This window comes from Cynocephalus volans, chromosome 10 (assembly GCF_027409185.1).
Source record: "Cynocephalus volans isolate mCynVol1 chromosome 10, mCynVol1.pri, whole genome shotgun sequence".
NCBI classification, from domain to species: domain Eukaryota; kingdom Metazoa; phylum Chordata; class Mammalia; order Dermoptera; family Cynocephalidae; genus Cynocephalus; species Cynocephalus volans.
Genome location: NC_084469.1, coordinates 62,980,548 through 63,002,125, shown reverse-complemented (window position 1 = coordinate 63,002,125; position 21,578 = coordinate 62,980,548). Strand labels below are relative to the sequence as shown.

The following is a 21,578-nucleotide window of genomic DNA, read 5'->3' as shown; positions in this document are numbered from 1 at the left end:
TGCTTTTAAGTCAAGAGATAAGGAGTAGACAGAGAAAAGAGAGAGAGCGAGCCAGCATGAATGAACAACCAGCAAGGCGGATATGGGGAGAGGTCTTCCGCTCCAGGAATATCTGCGCCCTAACAGGTAAAACTGGAGGGGTGTTGAGGAGTCTCAAATCAGGGTCTCAGGTCCTCTCCAGAAGGGGTGGTTATGGAGGTGGCCCTCACCCTATTATCTGTCACACTTGGTCTCCACTGTCCCTCCAGGATGAATTCACAGTTGCTTCAAAGTTCAATAAGCCATTTCCCTGAATGCAGTTGAATGGTTCAATGCTCAGCACAGCACAGTTATTGACCTTGTGGCAGGCCAGCAAGGTCACCTCAGGACCCAAGGTCAGGAGCTGCCATATGGCCCTTTCCTCCCTCTTGACAGGCCTGGGAGGGGCAGGGATGGGGCATTTGGGAGAGTGTGAGGGAGTCAGAGCAGGGTTGGAGCTCTTGAGATCAGGCCTGATGGACGGTGGCAGTCTCCCGGGGACTGGGCTGCAGCAAGTCTTGCCCCGAGGTCATGCCATTCTGCCTTTTGCCTCCAGGCAGATAGGCACCAGGACCTCATCAGCCTCACCAGGGGGGTCAGCGCTTTCAGGGGAAGATCCACTCCCTTTGCAGTTGAACACAGGCTGCTTCGCTCTGCAGCCTTGTGGAGCCAGAAAAGTCTTTAATTAAGGTCGGTGGTCTGGGGGTGATGAGGCGAGGGATGTCTGAGCCCAGACAGAACACTAGCCTGGTTTTCCCAGCATTTAGGGGGTAGCCATCACTGAAGTAGCTTTCTGGATATTTCAGGGACCTGGAGTTTGCTACGCCTCGACCCCCCACCACGGTGAGGTCTCTGGGACCTAGGAGGGAGGGGTGCTGGGCGGGGCAGTGAGTGCCAGTCTCGGAGGTCTCAGGGCCCACTTGGGACTCTCCTGGGCTCCAGTGAGTTTGGGTCCCCAGGCCCAGAAGGAGGTGGCCCCCTAATACACCAGCTCTTCCTGGAGGTCCGAGCCATACAGCTCGGCCAGCATCTTGAACCTGGTCCCCCAGTCGTTGAGGAAGTCGTAATCGATGTCGGAGTCAGACGAATCGGTGCCCAGGGAGCGGAGGGACTCGGCGACGGACTCAGAGCCTTTGTAGCTGTAGACGTGCAGCGTGTCGTAGGGCAAGCAGCCGCCGTCGTGGTCCGCCTCGACCTTCTTCACCTCGATCATCGCGGCCATCTCCCTGGGCCCGCCGTGTGCCCTGGGCACGTGCTGCGGCGGCTTCTGCACCCGCGCATACAGCGGCGGCCGTGCGTCCGGCGACAGCCGCGGGGTCTTGGCTCCGCCGCCGTGGCACACAGAGTTGAGCACCGACACGTCGTAGCTGGTGGTGTCCATCTCGCCGCCGCCCTCCTCGTCGTAGGTGACCAGCTGCTCGTGGATCTCTGGCACGCTCTTGCCGAGGGCGCGGACCTGCTTCCGGAGCCGCCACCGCAGGAAGATGAGCAGGGTGATCACTGCCGGACAGCAAGCAAGAGCGACAGCAGTTAGACACTGCCGGGCTGGGGGACCCCCGCTCCATTCCTTCCTCATCCCCGGAAATTCCAGGGCCAGGACTCCTCCATGACTTGTCCAACACGGACGCCTGGGGCTCCACCCGTCCCCGTGGGAGAGTCATCTGTCCCCACACTCTTGGTCCTGCCTGGCTGTCACAAACACTGGTGTGCATGAGCGGAGAGGAACAGAGTGGGGTTCGCTGGAGTTCTTTCTCCTCTCTCCCTCTCAGCTCTGTTTATCTGCATCCTCATTTCCTTCCTCCTTGTCCCACTGTGGCGAATTCTTCCACACCGTGTCCCAAAGGCCCGGAGGCCAGAGGTTGGGGCAGAAATGGGCGAAAGGATGGAATTGGAATTTGGAGTGCAAAGATTCTGAGTCACTACATTGTTGATGACTGTGTTGATGACAGTGGATATTGGTGGTGCCAGTGGACGTGGGACTCATTGCACGGGCAGCAGCCACCCTCTTGAGCACCAGCTGTATATGGGCTGGCACTGCATTGGGCAGGTGCTCATGTTACTTCACCCAACATAGACATTATTATCCCTATTCTACAGTTAAGCAAACTGAGCTCAGAGAGGCCAGGGGACTTGCCCAGAGTCCCATGTTCAGACAGTGGTGTAGACGTCGACCCTGCTGCAAGCTCTGAGGGGTGTGGCTGTGTGAGGGACTCAGCTCCCTGAGGGGGGCGTGGACTGTGTGGTACAGAGAGCTCCCCAAATTAGGCTCAGACCATCCCCTGGGCTCTGTCCTTGAGCCTTTCACAAACTGCTGCATACATAAGTATGTGGGATACCCAGGGAGACATCCTTCCTGAGCCTCAGTTTCCTTGTCTGTGAAGTGGAAATGATGACTTCTCTGCTCTGTTTATATTTCGGAAGGTGGTTATGAGGTTAAATGCAATTCTATGTGTGGTGGGGATGCCATCATCATTAATTATTATTAAAAGGGGAATCAGTCTGGACCTTCTGCTCCACAAGCTCCAGAAAGGGGTCATATCCAGAGGACCTTTCAGGGGAGACACTGAGGGTGCCCCACTGTATCTGACCTTGTCACTGTGGTGCAGGTGAAATGCACCACATGTATCTGACCTTGTCACCTCATGGCAGGTGAAATGCAGGATAATTGATACACCTCGGAGGAGCCCTCAACCATCAAATGATGGGGTTGGGTGGATAAACACCAGCTCCTCTTCCACAGGTGGAGAGACGCTGAGGTGTAGCTCTGGCTGCCTCCAGGTTCCCAGCGGGTGAATCTCCTTGTCCATGATGGTCACTTCCCTGATCCCTTGCCCTTCACTAGCTGCCTCCCCTCCCTGCTTGTCTACCCTTTTCCTTAGGAGGTTTCCAGGGAGCACCTCCCAAATAAACTACTTGCACCCAAAACTTTTCCCAGGACCTGCTTCCTGTGAAACCCAAACTAAGGCAAGGCCTAAAATGCTACTAAAATTTCTGAGGCCCAAATAAGGGGAAAAAAAAAAAAAGAAATATCAAGGCTGGAGGAATTCTATGAAAGGAAAGAATGCCCCCAGGACATAGTCTAAACTAGACAATGTTAAATTTTCCACTTTAGAACTGGATTTTTTTTTTTTTCAAAATTAAGTGTTGTGTAAATACATGCCTGAACAGTGCCTAGCACACAGTAAGTGCTCAAAATATGTACGTTCCAGGAGCAACTGTTATGCATAAGTAAGTTATTTTAAAGTGGAGATGGCCTCTCCCCAATGAGTGCAGAGGGGTCTTAAGCCCCCTGCAACCCAGACGCCTGGTTCGGTGCAGCCGTCATCTTTGTGTGCCACACGTGGACCCTGAAGCCCGGGATAGTGCACAAGCCAGGGCTGCCTTGCAGGCTGGAGGAGGGGCTGGGCCTGAATTCCTGTCCTCTCCTCCTCCTGTGAAGCCCCTCCAGCCTCTCGATCCCACCCTGCCCAGCACTGACCTGTGATGGCGAGGATGCAGACGAAGATGGCCACCAGCGTCTGGATGCTGACGCCTGCCTGGGCAGCCACGTCCTCGCAGAAGGTGAACTCCCCGTGCTCATTGCACTTGCACACGGCCACGGCCAGCGTGCTGGTGCCTGTGAGGCTCGGCTTCCCGTTGTCCGAGATGAGCACGGGCAGGAAGTGGATCTTGACACGCCCCCTGTCAAATTGCCCGTACTTGACACTGATGTTGGCTGTATTATCTGGAAACGCCAAGGCAGTGGAGTCAGGCTCTGCCAGGAGCATCCACCGCCCTAGGCCACATGGCCGGGGAAGCGGCTCCCCAGAGAGCCCTCCCTGACTGCACCAGCCCGTGTATTGCCCGGGCTGTGTGTCTGCACTTTGCATCGCCTGCCTCATGTTTTAGCCGTTTAAGCGCAGGTCTACTCCTCCACAGATGGGATATTTTGGAAAGCTGCTTTGACCCAACTTCCAAGAATGGCTCAGCCAGAACGTAAAATCCCTGCTTTCTGTTTCTGTGGGCGACTGATATGCCTGACCTCATCCCCTTCCCTAAACGCACTCCAGTAACAGGCAGTTTTCTCTTTCAGCTCAATTAATTAATGACTGTTTCAAGCTTTGACAAGCAATCAGGAAAAATAAAGTTTTAAAGTCTTTTAGTATTATGCTAACTTCTAAGGATGTTTCTGCTATCCCTGAAAAGCCATTGTTATAAAGGAAGCTTACAACAATAAAAACAATGCACGCGTTCCTGCGAGCACAGAGAGAATAGTTCCATATGTAATGGAGGGTTTCCTGGGCAGTCCGGAATGGGGATATGCTCTGATCCAAATATTGGCTCCTCCTCCCAGCTCCAGTCAGCAGTTTCATGTACATAAGAATTCCCCAGGGAGCTTAAACACACTGATCTTCAGACCCCTTCCCCTCCTCCTAACGTGTGCACGTGTGTACACACACACACACACACACACACACACACACACACACACACACACACAGATTTCTGATTCAGTGATTGTGGGCAGAGGCCAGATAATCTGTCCTTTGTAGGCTCCTGGGAGGTTGTAATACCAATGATCAGAAGAGGGCCCAGGATCTACTGAGCCACACTGGGTTGGCACACTCAAGAAGCCAGCTGAGAGCCAAGGAAGCTGCCTTTTAGATTTCAAACAAAAGCCAAATACATTTCATTATTCATCATTACATTTCAATATTAAGTCTATTATGATTGAAAATAAAGGATATGCCATTGACATTTTACGGGAGAAATTAGAGATTTTGACATACATGACATTCACTATGTCAGTGAATCTGAGACCAACAGACTTGCCTCCTGGTTGCATACAGGTGTCCTTGGGGTGGGATTGATGCTCTCTTCCCCATTGTCGATCCCTACTCTGAGGTGGGCATTGGGGATGGGGTGACAGGTGTTTTTGCCACATGATTTACTTCTAAAGACAGTTGAATGTTGAATGGTCCTTCGTTGACTGTCTACACATCACGGACCTTCCCTATCCCACAGGAGGCTCCTTAAGGACAGGCTGTGTCTGATTCCCTGGGTTTGTGCTCTCTTCTCAGGGACCCCACTCCTCAAATTTTCTCAGAGGTGGCAATAGGCTGTTTCAATACAGGGGTCCTCAGCAACCACAGTTTCACCAATCAAGGACAAGCGGAGATCCCAACCTGTGCTGGGTGAAGGATCACTCAATTTAGACCCAAGGGGCATTTTCTCTATTTTTCTGAGGAAGTTGCAGAGGCCATGGAAACCTGTCTACATCGGCTGGCATTAAATCAACTCAGCATCATCACTCTAGAAAGGAAATACTCATCAGAAGCTTGGATTGGTCACTACTGACATCACAGGACCCTCTGGGCTGTGATTGGTGGACCATACCCTGTTCAGGGGCCACCTAGTGGTAAGTCATCATTGTAGCTGAATTAAGACAAAGTTCACTGTATTCTTGGGATTTAGGGTTTCACATTTCCAGCTTGGAGTCTTTGGGAGTGACCTCAAAGCTCCCCATCACAGGACAGTTTGTAATTTTGCAGAGGCACAGAGATTCCAATGTGGGAAGGGATCCATAGCCTGCACCGCGTACCTGTTCTGTGATGCACACCCACTTGGCCATCTTATGGGGAATGGCAGGCCACGTGGACTTGGCAGTTTGGCCAGGGTGGCTCTGACCATCACACAGCCCAGGATTGTACAATGTATGTGGCCAGAGTTGTACAAAGTATCCCATAACTTGCAAATCCCAGTGGTAGCCTGGTCCTTGACCCTGGTTGCTTTAAGACTTAAATAACCTGACCCCTGACCCTGCTAAGAGCCAAGTGACTGGTTTGTTGCGCACCGTGATTATCCGTGAGGGTGAAGTTGCTGTCTTCAGTGCTCAGGGCAAATTTGAACTTCACGTTTTGTGGTGTTATGTTCTTGTCTGTTGCAGAGATCCGCAGGACCAGCTGGAGTGTGTAACACAGAGGATGGTCAGTGGTGGTGTTGGGGTGGCCTGGGGCTCAGTGATGGAGACTTTGGGTTTAGATGTGACCATGGCTGCCTCTCACCTGCAACACTAACATAAATGGCTTTCATAAGGACACTCTTTCTACCAACCCCTGTACCCCCCCAATCTACTCTCCATACAGTGTCTCTTGAGCCTCAGTTTACCCATCTGTAAAATAAGGATAATGTTACTTTCTCCAGGGCTGTTGTACAGGTTACATTAAGCTCAGTAGAACTCCAGCTGACTGGATGGGAGGTTCGGCCCCTAAGCCTGCCCCACCCTCCTACCTGAGCCAGACTCACCTGGCCCTGGGCTGCATTCTCACACACTTTTGGCTCATAGGGCTGGGCAAATTCTGGGGCGTTGTCATCCACATCCAGAACTTCAATGTGGACCTGCACGATGGATTCTTTGCCTGTGGGGGTCCCTGCACGGGAGAGGACTTGTCACCACTGGGGACTCAGCTGATGCTGGCCCTGAGTGTGTGGGGTGTGGATAGGTAGTCCTGGAGGGCTGCTCCATGAAAGCTGCTTTTTGGAAGGAGAGGGGGCTATGGACTTCTGAAAGAGAGGCCAGGAGTGGTGTTCTGGATGGAAGGAGTGTGAAAGAGGAAGGGGCAAAGCTTCATATGTAAGAAAGATTACTGATGTATTACTTGTGAGAATCAAAAATGTAAACAATGTAAGTGCATTTAAAAAGGTCTCAATTAAATTAACGAAATCAATAATTTACTTAAGTAATTAAATGGACTTAAGTAAATAAATGTAGGGGTTTTTTTGTTTTTTTTTTTAAAGATGACCGGTAAGGGGATCTTAACCCCTGACTTGGTGTTGTCAGCACCACACTCTCCCAAGTGAGCCACGGGCCGGCACCTAAATGTAGTTAAATTAAAGAAATAAAACAAAATAATTACAAAAAAACTAAAAAGGTAAACAACCTAAAAGATGCTGAGATTGGGTCAATAATTTAGGCCACTGAAAAAGAATGGAATATATGACCATTTACAATGCCCATGTAAATTACGTTTTAAAAATGTAATTAAAAAATTATTTTAGTACCATGGGAAAATTGTTCTGGAATAAGGTTAAGTAAAAACACAGGATATTTTATACAAATATTATGATCTCACTTATTTAAAAATATGTATAGAAAAAAGACAAGAGAAAATACACTAAAGTGCTAACAGCATTATGAGAGGATTGTTTTCTTCTCCTTTTCTGTATTTTCCATATTTAAAATCTTTCTAATTTTAAAATTATATGAATGGGGAAGGAAGGAGCAAAGATTGGTCTGGAAAACATGTAGGAGTCTGTCCTGAATTTGGGGCATAGCTGCCAGGTTGGGAGATGTGAGGGTCTAGGTGGGCCCAGCAGGGGGCAGGGCCCTCCGGGGTAGCACTGGTGGGGTCTTGGCCACAGTTGCCCCTCTCTGGGCCCTTGGGGGATCCTGGGTACAATGGGAATAGTCCTTCTCCTGGAGGATGGTTGGGATTTTTCAAATAGATAAAGGAAACCCTAACACTTGCCCACAAAAGTTACACAATTTCTGGAGAAACTATCAATCTCAGAGTTGGAAGCTGCTTCAGATTTTGAATCCACCCCATCAACTGGGGCATAAACAACCCCCAAAGGAGTATTTCCCAAACATCCATGATAATAAGAACCACATGACACTTGTTCCATGCACATTCCCAGGCGCCATCTCTGGCTCCCTGGACCAGAACCTTCAGGGAGGTGTCTGAGAAGCTCTGTTTCATAGGTGCCATAGGTAATTCTTATCACAGAGACATCTGCGCACCTGCTTTATAACAGTGCTTCTCAAACTATGATGTGCAAGAGATTCTGATGTTCAATATGGGGGTGAGGACCAAGATTCTACACTTCCAGCAAGGTCTTAGGAGATGCAGATGCTACTGGTTCAGGGTCCACACTTGGGCATGGAAGCTCCATCACATCCCAGCCAAGGGGTGCTTCAGCAGGTGCTTGGAATGCCTTTAGAGACCCCAAATGACAGATTATGCCAGTTTTGAAAGAATGAGGGTAAAGGAAAAGAGCCCAGGTCCCCTGGCAGATGGGGTCACTCACCACTAGAATCCAGTTCTTCAGCCTCCACAGTCAGGTTATACCAGGGGTAGATTTCTCTGTCCAGTTCTTTCTCATTGTAAATGTTCCCTTGCTTGGTTATTCGGAAGAATTAGCCCTTGTCACTAGTTCTCCGGATGGAGTATCTGCCAGGGAAGAGAGTTTTATGGCTTTCATTGTTCTTTGCTGAGTCCAAACTCTCAGCATGACAGACAGGGCACTTCAGGACCTGTCCCCTGCATGCTTCCCCACCCTCCTCTTTCACGGCTCGTTGCACTCCAGCACTCACAACACTGAGCAGACCCACACAGCAAAAGAGGGATCCAGGGGGTGGGATAATATCTGTGGTCTTAGCAATGGTGCTGTCACCAGGCTGAAGGTGCTACCTGAGACCATCAATAGCATTTTCAGAGTTGGGTAGGTGACACTCTACAACACCTGGAATTGGTTTTTGTGATCAGTGAAAAGAAAGTTGAGCAAGAGCTAGGAAGAAATGCAAAAGAGCCTGGAAGAGATAAGAAATAATTAAAAAGAAATTACATTTGTGAAGTAAAAATTTGGAACGTTCCTTCAGAAATCAGGAAAAAAGTTACAAAGAGATTAATATACATATATGAATCTATATATGAATCTATATACACACATACGTATACACACACACAAACACACACACACACACACACACACGCACACACGCACATATTTATATATAGCTACAGTTTGAGTTGTGTTCCCCAAAGTTTCATAACAGTGTTGAGAGTGGGAAACCTCAACATGGTAATTGAAAGGCGGGGTCTTTGGGAGGTGATTAGATTGTGACGAGACGATGCCTTCGTGAGTGGATTGATACATTCATGTAGAGATAAGTTGATGGTTTAGTGGGTGGTAATAAGTGTGGTTCTGATGGCTTTATAAGGAGAGTGAGGGAGTGGGTCAGCTCTCTTACTCCTGCCTTTCTAGCCATGTGATACTCTGCCTCGCTGTAGAGTGTCACCACCAACAAGAGCAAGGCCCTCACCACATGTATTCACTGGACTTTTGACTTCTGAGCCTCCAACACTCTAAGCAATAAATATCATTTCTTTATAAATTATCCAGGTTCAGGTATTCTGTTATAAGCAACAGACATGGACTAATATATATATATTACTGAGGAAAAATTCCAGAACAAATAGAATGGAAGAAATGACAAAAAATAAAACTTTTCTGATCTGAAGAAAGGCCTAAGTCTACAGATTAGAAGATGTCATCGATATCAGGCATAATTGTAAAAAGAGAACAATATTTGAGCATATCCTGATGACACTTTGAATTTCAAGGCTATGTGAAGGAATTGAAAAAGAGTCCAGACAGAAAAAATACATTCTTTGTAAAGAAAGACGAATCAGATTCACCCCGGATTTCCTTACAAAATTAAATGCTATCACACATTGATAGCAATTTTGAAAGATAGTGTCTGTGATCTCAGGACTATATGAGCACACCTAGGTGTATTAAAATAAGAAAGCAAAGCAAGTAAGGAATTTGTAAATATGCAAGAGCCAGAAAGTATATCACCTACAAAAATGGGTCCTAAGTTTTTTTTTTTTTTTTTTTTTTTTTTTTTTTAACTTACTCCATCTAACCAAGAAATGTCTCAACATAAAGTAAAATCCTGGTTTGGAAGGAATTAAAATGAAACTATTGATTTCTTTATCATAAATGGGAAAGCAATGGTGTGTGTGTGTGTGTGTGTGTGTGTGTGTCTGTGTGTGTGTGTGTGTGTGTGTGATATTTTTAACTAGAAAATATAGGTCTAGGAAAACATTTAAAATTTCAAAAGTAGAAGTAAATCTACAGGTAGAAATAAAAATAGATGTATTCCATCCAATTATCTAGGAGAAAAAAGAGAAAGAAAAAATAGGCTGTATAGCAAAGGTGAGGGTAAAGAAAAAAGCCATTAAGTTTAAGAAATGGGAAATATAAAACAAGATAAAAGAAGTAAGATTAAACTTATCATTTATAATGAAAATGCAAATACATTAAACACAAAGCATCTCAGTGTAGATTAAAAAGCAATGCCAACTACATTCTATTTTCAAGAGACAACTTAATGCCAGATGACCTAGAAAAATTAATAGTAAGGGCTAGAACATTTATGTCAGGCAAATATAAATAACATGAAACCAGGACTGACAAACTTAACATCAGGCAACATGGAATCGAAGGCAAAATGTTTAAGCAGAACAAACTGGGTAATTTCCTAGGGATAAAAGTTGCAAACCTACTGAAGGTAAAGTAGTTACAAACCTTTGCATATGCAAAGCAAAAGTTTAGATATCCTAGGAAGAAATGAACAAAAATACAATCGTATTACTGCACAGGATGAGCTAATACAAAAACCAAATAACACCCTATCACTCGTAAATGAAAAGAAATAAACCAAGTCAATCTCTTAAATAAACCACTGGGTCAAAGGGAAAACAAAAACTGTAATCACAGAGTATTTAGAATGCAATGGTAATGAAAGCAGTAGTCCTAAAATATGAGATACGGCCAAAATGGAGGGACATATTTTGACCTTAATAAGAAGACCTAGTACCATAGAAATGTTAACTCTTCCAAAATTGATATATAAACACGATTCTTATTAGAATTCTAGTTTTTTTAAAAAACAGATAAAAGATTTTTAAAGTTCATACGAAAGAATAAAAGAGAATGGATAAAAATTATATAAAATAAAAAAAAATAGCAAGGGAGGGCTTGCCTTATATGTACTGAAATTTAGCATAAAGCTTCTGGAATAAAACAGATTGGCTCTGCCACAGAACGATAGAATAAAGAATTCAGAAATAGATTGGTTGTTCTCTTGATGGTCATATCTCGCTAGATGGGACCGGTGGGAACCATGGTCTAAAGGAAGGCTTCAAGGTAGAGCAGAGGACAGACAGCTCTGGATGGCCAGGACCATGCAAAGTGGGGTGCGCAGGCAGGACAAGGTCCCAGCAGCCCAAGTGGGTTAGTGGAAGATCTTGGGCTACTCCTTCTGCCTCTGCTACTTCCCATGCAATGCTGGGAGAAGCCTGTTTTCCTCTCTGAGTCCTGGACTCAGACGAGCAGACATAAGAACATCAGTGCCAGAATTGTCATTGTCATTGTCATCAACACAACCACCAAGTGCTTACCCAATTCTGCACCAAATCTCATTGGGGTCTATGGCTATCACCACGACAATCAGAGGTTTCTTCTGGTTCTCCCACAGCTGGAAGTGGTAGAAGAGCTGCTGGAAGTTGGGGGGGCTCATCCATATCTGTGATGTTGATGATGATGTGGGCTATGTTTCTGCTGGAGGTGCCTCTCAGGTATCCGAGGTTGATGGTGTGGTCCATGGCCTCGATGGTGAAGCTGTATTGCTGGATACGTTCATAGTCCAGGGGCTGCATTAGGGGAACGTTATGATGAGCACCTGCTCTGAGCTAAGGAGGTGGCATGTCGTCTTCACAGCAACCCTGCACGGTAGTACTAGGGGGTTGCCCATTTTGTGATGAGGAGCCTGTGGCCCGGACTAGTGATATGTCCAAGGTTATCAAGAGAGAGGCTGGGCCTGGCGTCTGTTTTCAGCTACCCCCATTCCATCTCAGCAGCCTCATGACCGCACCCCAACCCTGGCTCTGTGCCTGACCCCGTTGCGATTAATGAGGACATACAATGGATCAGCCATGGTCCTGCTCCAGACTAGTGGCTCTATCCGCTGGTCCTTAAGGACTTGCCTTTTCTTTATGCCTTTTCCAAGGATGCTTCTCCTCCCCTTCATGCCTAATGAACTGCTGCTCATCCCTCAAGAAGCCAATCAGAAGCAATCAGATGCCCTCTCAGAAGCCCCTCCTGAGGAGGTGGTTGCTCCCTGCATGGTGTTGATACATAGCACTCAACACACCCGGCTATCCTTTATGTTTATATGTCTGTCTCTCCCACTCACTGACAGCTTCATTGACTCTGGAGGTTGTGTTCTCCCCTGGGTATCTTTAGTCCCCAGCATGGGGCAGGGCCAGAGAGGGACTCAGGCCCAGGACTCTGAGTCCTCTACATGGCAATCCCGGAGCCATTCTTATGCCCCGACAGGACTTTCCCTCCTCTCCCAGATACAGTGGATCTGACTTCTCTGTCAGACCAGCCACTGTCCTTGGCCACCCATGTCCTGTTCCCAGGCACTCATTGTTTTCTTACTTGCTGATGGCTTTTTACTGGCCAGGACACAGTGCAGGCCGGGAAGTGCCAGGGAGTTAATGCCCCCAGGAGCAGCCCTCAGTCAACACTGCAGGGGTTTGGTGTATAAATACCCCAGCTCCCTTGCCCTCAGCTCTGCAACTCTGAGTTGTGTTCAATACTGTGCCCTGGAGGTACCCACTTGCCTACACTCCCATTAATGAGCCCAATATTAGCTTCCTTCTTTTCACATGTTGACATTCCTGGGGCTTCCTGGGATCACCTCCCACATAAATGATTTATAACCAAATCCTTGTGTCAGGGTTTGCTTCAGGGGTAACCTAGCCCAAGACACTGGGTTGCAGTCTCCATGAGCTCATGGCCATCTCTGAGCTGACCCAGAATGTTCTCCTTTGCTGGCTTCCGGCTCAGGAGCAGCCCCTGGGCAGAGGATGCCAGGAACCCCAAACCCCGCATCTGATGTCATTGCCACAGGCAAGCCTACAAACCTTCATGGGCTTGATGATGCCCTCATTGTGGGTGGGGTCTGTCTCGATGGTGAAAGTGTCCCTGTACTCGCCTTGCGCGATGTTCTACTTGGTCATCCGGTTCTGGGGCTCATCTAGGTCCTCCACAAAAGAGAGCCCAAGGGGCTTCCCACGCGGATGTCTTCAGGCACCACAAATGTGTACATGGCTGATGCAAATAGTGTGCCCCAAAGGGCAGTGGGTTAATCAGATAGACAAGGTGATTATACCTTTATATTATCCTACCTTATATTGATACAGGAAATGGACATTGATGAAATAATGATAACAACGATAATAATAAAACCCCTGGGATTCTGGCAAAGAGGTCTGCCCTATCTGTCCATCCCTCCATCCCTCTATTCATCCAAGTAGTTATTGAGCACCTACTGTATGCCAGTCACTTTGCTAGGGGACCTATCAGTTGACAAGAGAGACAAGTTCTGCCTTCAGGGAGTGTTTGCTGCGCACAGTGAGGCCACTCCAGGAGAACTGGCCTATCTTTGTGTGGCCGAGACTCTGAGTTGTGACATCCAGCACCAGAGGATTCAAGTGGACAGAGCCACGTGACTTTCTGGCCTGGCCTCAGCCAGGGCATGGGAAAAGCTGTTGGCAGACATATTTTGGGGGACAATCAGTCTGTGGTTGGCGTCAGAGCCCAGCCCTGGCTCTGGATACAGAGCTTTGCTGTCCCTCTGCTCTTTGGCTTGTGGGAATTTTCTAGCTGGGGCTTGAGTCTCAGGGCCTGGATTTTCCTGAGCCCATAGAATCTGGGTGAAACTGCTCCTATCTGTAGTGGGGCTCTGGGCACAGGGGTAGCATCCAGCAGGGGGCATGGTTCCCTCTCATCTGTGAGAATGTGGTTCAGGATGAAAGAAAGGCCCCTCCCTGCACCAAAAGGACTCCTCTAGGCCTTAGGTCAACCCGGGGATGGGTAGAGAGGGAGACAGACTCAGGGCTCCTCCTCCAGAGCCCCCAAGTTATTGAGTCCGGAGTGCTCCAACCCCCAACCTCCCCAGCACCCTAAAGGAGGGGCTCACTCTTGACGAGGATGGGGAAGTTGTCATTGACTTCTTGCAGAGTGACCAGCACAGTGGCCGTGCCCGAGTCCCCCCAGAGGCCCCGGGTGTCTTGTGCCTCCACCATGATCTCATATCTGGCTTGCAACTCTCTGTCCAAGTTATTGGTTGTCATGAGAATGAGTCCTGTAAAAGTGTCCCAGCTGGAGCCATGTTACCTAGGAGCTTTTAGAAAATACTGATGCCTGGGCCCTAGCCAGAGAGAACCTGACTTAAAAGCTCCCCAGTTGATTCCACTATGCAGCCATAGCTGAGAACCACGAGTACACATCAACTATTTCCACAGCCTGCACTGTGAGGCCAAAGCTGGTATACAGCAATTTGGTCCAATATTGGTCCTAGCCACCTGGAGCACTGTGTTGAGAAAGGTCGTGAGGACACATCCAGGCTCAGAGTGAGAGTGCTGTGATGGATTAATGATGTCTGTCTTCGTGCACCGCAGGATAGCAATGGTATCTGTGCTATGCACCTGACATTCCTCTGGAAGACAGTGAGCCCCAGGACTGACCATCTAGTTTCCAGACTCAGTCCTTACAGTTTTTTAAGTCACAAAAACTATGTGGCTATGCTCACTCTATACGTTATCAAATTCAAACTTCACAGCTACACTACAAAACCAATATAGGCATTCCTATTTTCTAGATAAGGGAACTCAGACTCCCAGAGTTTAGTTGAGTTATCCAAGGTCTCTAGAGGGGGTTGGTAGCAGAGCCGGAGTTTAGAAACCAGATCTGTCTGAACCTGTACCCAGAGCTGCTAACCAGCATTCTCTGTTGCCTCTCGGTCACTGCTTGGGTAACAAGATCCTGCTTTTGTTCCCTGGACTTAAGTCCATGTCTTGGGCACCTGTCTGCTTCCTTCGTCCCTGACCAGCCACCTTGTCTTTGCTTGTGATACTGACCACCTCCATGGGACAGGGTGGTTCAATGATTGGTGACAACTGTCAGACTGGGTTCCTCACAGCATCTGCACCTGGAATATTCACAGCCCTCATCCCCCATCCTCCAAGTCAGTGCCTGCCCAGGACTGTTAGTCACACAGACCAGAATTATCGATGGAAAAATAATTTTCTCCCTTCAGGACTTGGTACAAGACAGAGGTGTGATCTGCCACAGTGTGGTCATCTGCGTCCACTGCTGTCACACGGAAGACCGAGGTCCCTGCAGAGAGAGAATCCTGAGGTTGCTGCCCTGAGACTGCTGCCCCTCACCTCATCCCTGGATGAGGGCAGATGGGACTCAGGCTATTCCCTGTCTCAACCTTCCCAGGTCTTCAGAGAGAAAAGGCTGCTTTGTTTCCTGAGGAGCTGGCATGAGGACAAAGTGCTGGCAGTGATGGGGGCCCAGCCAGGCCACCCATGAAGGGAGGCAAAGAACAGGTGGATTGTGCATTTATGAGGGAAATTAGGGAGAGGGCAGAGGGTTGGGTTCAGGTGGAGAAACCAAGGAGTAAGGGCTTTTCTCCGTCTCCTGGAAGGGTGAGGACAAGGAAATGGGAAGATTCCCCCAAAGGAGTGGTGTCACATCTCTCATCACCCCCTTAAACTCCAGGGTCCACATTTAACAGGAAGTTCTAGTCTCATGGCCCTGGCTAGGGACCCTAGACTGAGCGGGTGGAGAGGGAAGCCCTTTTCTGGTACCGTCTGGAGAATAGGGGAGGACTGAGGAAGGAATAATAACCTCCTGAACCTGGAGTCCAGGCTGGTGACACGTCTTATGGCCAGGGTTCTGCCCTCCACCCCACTACTACACGGCCTCTCGAGATGACTCTTCTTGCATTTGTAGCAGGGCTTGGTATTCTTCATGTACAAAGGCTACACTCTTGGTGTGCCAATCCTGCGGGTCAGAGGCAGTGGGTGGGATTTGCTCTAAAGAGTAGTGGGATATGTGTGTCTCTGATGGCCAGGGGTCAGTCCATTACTAGGTCTGAGCTCAGTTCATGATCAGGATCAGGGCTCAGTCCATGACTAGGTTCAGAGCTCTGTCTGGGGCCAGCTCAGAGCTTAGTCTTTAGGGACCAGAGTTTCAAGTCATATAAAGTGGCGACACAGTCGTTATAACCACTGCCCTGAACTCACTGAACCCTGACCCCAGGCAGTGAAGTGGTTGATGTGAGAAGTGCCTCCAGGATGGGGATGAGGGAGAGAAGATGGAGAGGGACAGACTGGGCACTTACCCACAGCCGACATCTCGGGCACAGATGCATTGAACAAGCGGTGCATGAACACAGGCCAGTTGTCATTCACGTCGTGAACTTTGATGGTGAAACTGGAAGGAGAATCCAGGTCTCTGTTGGTGTCGTTGTCCACGATGAGGGCAATGAGGTGGTACTCGGAGGTCTTCACCCGGTCCAGCCTCTCAAAGGCATACACGTCTCCTGTGTCCTCGTTGACCCGGACGACCTTGCCGACAGACTCTCCTCTGATCAGGTACCTGGCATTCTTTCTGTTCACGCTCGACTTGATCTAGGAAATAAGAGGCAACGTGAGCTGAGAATGGGCAGTGGTGGCTGTGTGCACGTGCATTCATGTAGGTATGTGTGTATGCACGTGTGCATGTGCGTGTATGTGCATGTGTGTGTATGTGCACGTGTGTGTGTGCATTGGCGTGTGGTGCATGCAGGGGTCCTAGATGTGACACTGAGGCTTTTAACAAGGGCCTCGACTGGTCACCAGAGAGTTGTTCCTGCCCAGGTCACTGCAAACACCACATTGGTGTGAGTTGCGTAGCAGCACCCAATGTGCCTAGAACGATACCTGGGACATAGTAGGTGCTTAGAAAACATTTTTTGAGTGGAAGAATATACTTGGTGCCATTGGAAGGCAAGAGAGATTTTTGCCCCTTTGCAGTCACTTAATTTCTCTGAGTGGTTGTTAACTCATTTGAAAAATGAAAACAATATCGCTTCTGATGTTGATGTTGAGTTGCTCTATGAGCACAACAGCCCTTTTGAAAATGAGTTCCAGGAAACACTGGCCTCCTTTGCTGTTCCACACAGTCAGTGGTGTGCTCAAGCTGGCTTGTGTCAGTGTGGCTTTCAAGAGCCAACTTAAGTTTTCAGGAATATTTGTGAGTTGGTTGTTAAACATAGCCATTATTAAACATGGAATTCTATAAACTTACAATTAAATAAATCAAATTAAAAACAAAGGTAACAGATATTCAGAGTTCATCACTTCTAAACTATTTTACTGTGTTCAAGAGGTTAATTATGTCTGTTATTCTGTATGATGGAAATACTAAATAATGATGTGTTATCCACATCTTTTCCCAACTCTGCCCACAGTAACGTCACACTGGTTGATTGAAATCAGACATGGTGAGAGTATTTACACCACGGAATTGGCAATTGCTGCAGATCAGGATCTTTTCCCCTGGAGAGCCAGTTGTCAAACATTTATCAGCACACCGTTGGTCCCAGTCAATTTAGTTTTGGAATGGTCACAGTCTCCTGGAGACTGTGATTGTATAGTCCTGTAGAAAAGAATTCCAATGAGCTTTCTTTAACTCAGGATTTCCCATACTTACTAGGCCACTGAACTATATAATTTTTGTAACACATAGTATTGGTGTCCTAAGATATGTGTGTTTCTGATGGCCAGGGCTCAGTTCATGATCAGGATCAGGGCTCAGTCCATGACTAGGGTTAGGGCTCTGTTTATGATCAGGATCTGGGCTCAGTTCTTATCGAGGGTCAGGGTCAGTCCATGATCAGTATGAGGGCTCAGGGTCATTGGCACCCTTGGTTGGAGCAGCATCAGCAGGGTGGCAGGGTGAGAAGCCAAATGGCAGGGTGTAGGGAAGAGTCTGGAAGGTGAAGGAGTGGAGGCAGATAGTGAAGACCCTACCTCTTGGGTGGACAGGGAGGGGGAGAGGTTGGCAGCTGGTGCGGGCAAATCCTCTGGGGGCAGTGCTGTGGTACGTACGGGGCAGGTAGTTTCCGAGGTGATTTCAAGGCCCAGAGGCTGGGAGGTACAATAAGTAGCTGGACAGCAAGCAAGGAAGCCACCAGCTCTGTAACTGTGGCCTGTGGGGATAATGGGGACTCAAGGAGAGGGGACCGTCTGGGGCCTTGCATGAGTTGCTCAGGGTTAGGATAGCACGGCAGTTTTCAAATTTGCTTCTGGATCGGTGCGTTAGGACCCGCGAAGGCAGGAACCGTGGTGGGAGGGCACATCAGCTTGGACCTATTTTACTGGAGTTCTGCAGATGATTTCATGTAAATGGAAGTTTCTGTTTTCCTGTAGGCCGATGTTTCCTAAATAGACTTTATTTTTTAGAACAGTTTTAGATTTACAGAAAAATTGGTAAGTACAGAGATTTCCTATATGACTATTCAGCTTTACCCTTAGTATTAACATCTTACATTAGTGTGGTACATTTGTTATAATGAATGGACCAATAATGATAGATTATTATGAACTAGTATCCATCATTTATGCATATTTCCTTAGTTTTACTTCATGTCTTTTTTCTGTTTCAGGATCCCATCGAGTTCACCACATGACATCTAGTCATCGTATTTCTTTAAGCTCTTTTGGGCTGTGATATTACCTTAGACTTTCCTTGTTTTTGATGACCTTGACAGTTTTGAGGAGCACTGGACAGGTATTTTGTAGGGTGTCCCTCTAATGGAATTTGTCGAATGTCTTTCTCATGAGTAGACAAGGGTTATGGGTTTCTGGGAGCCTCTCCCGCTTTCTAATACCACCGTATTTGGACATTAACATCTCAATGCCAAAAGCCAAGCTGACCCATATTTATGGATTCAGAAGGCTGCTCAGGGATGTCTCCTGTTGTCCATCCAGGTCTGTAAAGAAAGGCTCCAGGCTCTGACCTTGATAAACAGGGACTTCCTTCCCTTGGATTACATCCTTGGGAGCCGGGAGGTGATCCTTAGAGCACTGTCCTAGCCTTTCCCAGGTACTCTTGTTTCTTCTCCAGGTGGATCCTCTGTCCCTGGCCCTGTGCAGGGTGCCGAGTGAACGCTGTTGACAGATGGTGGCAGACCCAGCACTCTTTCTGCTGCGGGCAGGCCCTGGGCAAGCCCTCCACAGTGGCATGTGATGCAGGTGGCCCCGGTTTCTGCTGACACTCCCTGTCTTACCCCACAGATTTTCCTTGGAACTAGCCATTCTCTTCAGAGGCTGATTCATGGCACAGTTATCCCACTGGGAAGGTCATAGGTGGGTTGACTATATTTTCCTCTATGACACAGAGCTCACATTCATGCTGAGAGTCAGGAACCTAGCCCTTAAAGGTTCTGTCCTGGTCTCACTTTGTGATCCTGGGCAAATTCTTCCCCTCTGAGTGGCCATGCTGGAGTATTAAAATTTGCCATCCATTCTGGATAGCAAGAAAAGCCTATGGGCATAGTCAGCTGGCTGGGGGTGGGGCTGTGAGTGGAAATTCCCAGTTGGCCCCACCTGCCTCCTTTAGCTGGCAGGGCTTTTCTGGTGCTTCAGCCAGACGGGGATTTCTCTAGGACCAGAGGGCACCACTCACCACCACCACTGGAAGAGTACTTTGCCTGACATATTCTGCCCTTCTAGACTAGGGTGGGCAAACTGTTTCTGTAAAGGGCCAGATAGTAAATACTTTCAGCTTTGTGGGCCATATGGTCCTCGTCACAACTTCTCAACTCTGCCATCATTGCATGAATTCTTAAATGAGTTGGTGTGACTGGTGACTGTGTTCTAAGAAAACTTTATTTACCAGACTGGGCTATGGGCCAGATTTGGCCCACAGGTGGTTGTTTGCTGACCCCTATCTCCATGAGGTTGGGAACCATGCCTGTTTTTGCCTACAGTTGACTTGCCAGTACCCAGTCAAGTGCTTGAAACCGACCTTACTTTCTCTAGTACACTGACCCATTCTTTCTTGTGACCAATGTTCAGATTCCAAGAAGCTGATGTGGTGAGATTTTAATGCACTCAGAAACCTTCTTCCTCACCAAAAACTCTCAAAATACCTCCTCCATCTAACTGTCACTGCATGTGAAATTCCATCATGTGGACCATTCCTTTGAATTAGACTGGAGAGTTTTGACATCAATGACAATTTGACATGGTGAGAAAATTCAGCAGTCACTCAGATTAGCTCCGAGCTCTAGGAAGGTGGGCTTGGATGGATACGTTTTAAAGGAGGACAAAATGAGGGTCAGAGCCCTAGGCACTGGCTTAGAGGTGGGCCAGGCACTTCACTCTGAGTGTCCTGGAATTTGAGGAGTGGTGTGGGGGTCATGGAAACAAGGATGAGATGCTCTGAGAGAAATGGGTTTTTGAGGAGGTTCAGAAGCCTAGACCAGGGTTGGCAAACTATGGCCTGGATGGTTCACTTTGTTATCAGCACAATTTTGTAGATGGCTGCTCAGGCCTTTCCAGATCTCTCAGAGGAGAAAATTGAGTGACAGCTTTGGCTGGCTCTGCCCTACGCCCTGAGCCCGCAGGTGAGGCTAGCCTTCTCAGGCTGAGCATGGGGTGGTCCTTCTGCCAGTGCTGTCTTGTCTACAGACTGAAGGCTGGGAGAAAATGAACCATGGTGCTCACCATCAACTATACCACCACCTCCATCATCTCCATGATCACCATCATTATCACCTTCTCCTTCATGACTGCCATCGTCACAATCACCACTACTATCACCATCATCACTACCACCACCACCACCACCACCACCACCTACACCTTCACCACCACCATCATCTACCCCTTCACCATCAACATCATAACCTCCATCACTACCACCACCACCATCAGCACCCTCACCTTCCCCTTCACTATCACCAGCACCACTACCACAACTATCACCTCTACCATTTTTACCCCGACTGCCATCACCCTCACAATCATCACCTCTACCCCCACATCCATCACAATATCTACCACCATCTTTACCATTATTATCATCCCCACCACCACTGTCACTATGGGCCAGCTGCTGATGGCTTCTCCTGGCCTGGGGCCTGAGCATTACCTTGCCCACATAGTGGGGCAGTGAGGTGTTTCTCTCTTCATCGATGTGCATCTTGTTCCAAATCTAGTCTCTCTTCTGTTGCCAGAGGGTGGGCAGCATGCTGGGAGTGTTCAGTTGGGCAGGGTTAGTGCCTGCTGTTGCTGCTGCAGCTGCCACCAGCGAGCCCAGGCAGGCGCCCAATACAGCGACCAGGATCATGAGCCTCTGCACCTTTCCAGGAGAGACAGATCTGGGGAAAGAGGAGAGATACCATCAGGGCATGGTGGCTACTGCCCAGGGTTGTGGGCATCTCCCATGGAGAACTGAACAACCTTTGTCCATTCACTCCTTCACCCTTCACTCTCAGATGACACCAGCAGAACCAGACCCTGTCCATGCCCCCAAAGAGCTCAAACTCTGGGAGGCAGAAGACAGACACAGAAATAATTCCTACTTGCAGGCCATGCGTGCTAGAATGGAAGGAAGTGCTGGGGATGTGAGAACCCAGAAGAGGGGCTGCAGGAAGGGTCTCCCAGAGGAGGGGGTGATGCTGATGCTGATGGTAGCTCCAAAAGCCCTATGCATGAGCTCCAGAGCTCATGCCTGGAGAGAGACAAGGACCCACAGGGTGCAGGATGAAATGGGCAGCTGGGTTATCCTCATTGTGCAAATGAAGAAACTGAGGCACAGAGACTCTAAGTTCATACTGAAGTAAGTGGTAGGGCTGAGAATGGAATCAGGTGTCTGACCTC

At 48.3% G+C, this 21,578-nt stretch overlaps 1 pseudogene; it reads right to left on the bottom strand.

Moving 5' to 3' along the window:
* Window positions 1-997: 997 nt before the first annotated feature.
* Window positions 998-21,069, bottom strand: LOC134389065 (cadherin-5-like; annotated as a pseudogene).
* Between the last annotated feature and the right edge of the window lie 509 nt (window positions 21,070-21,578).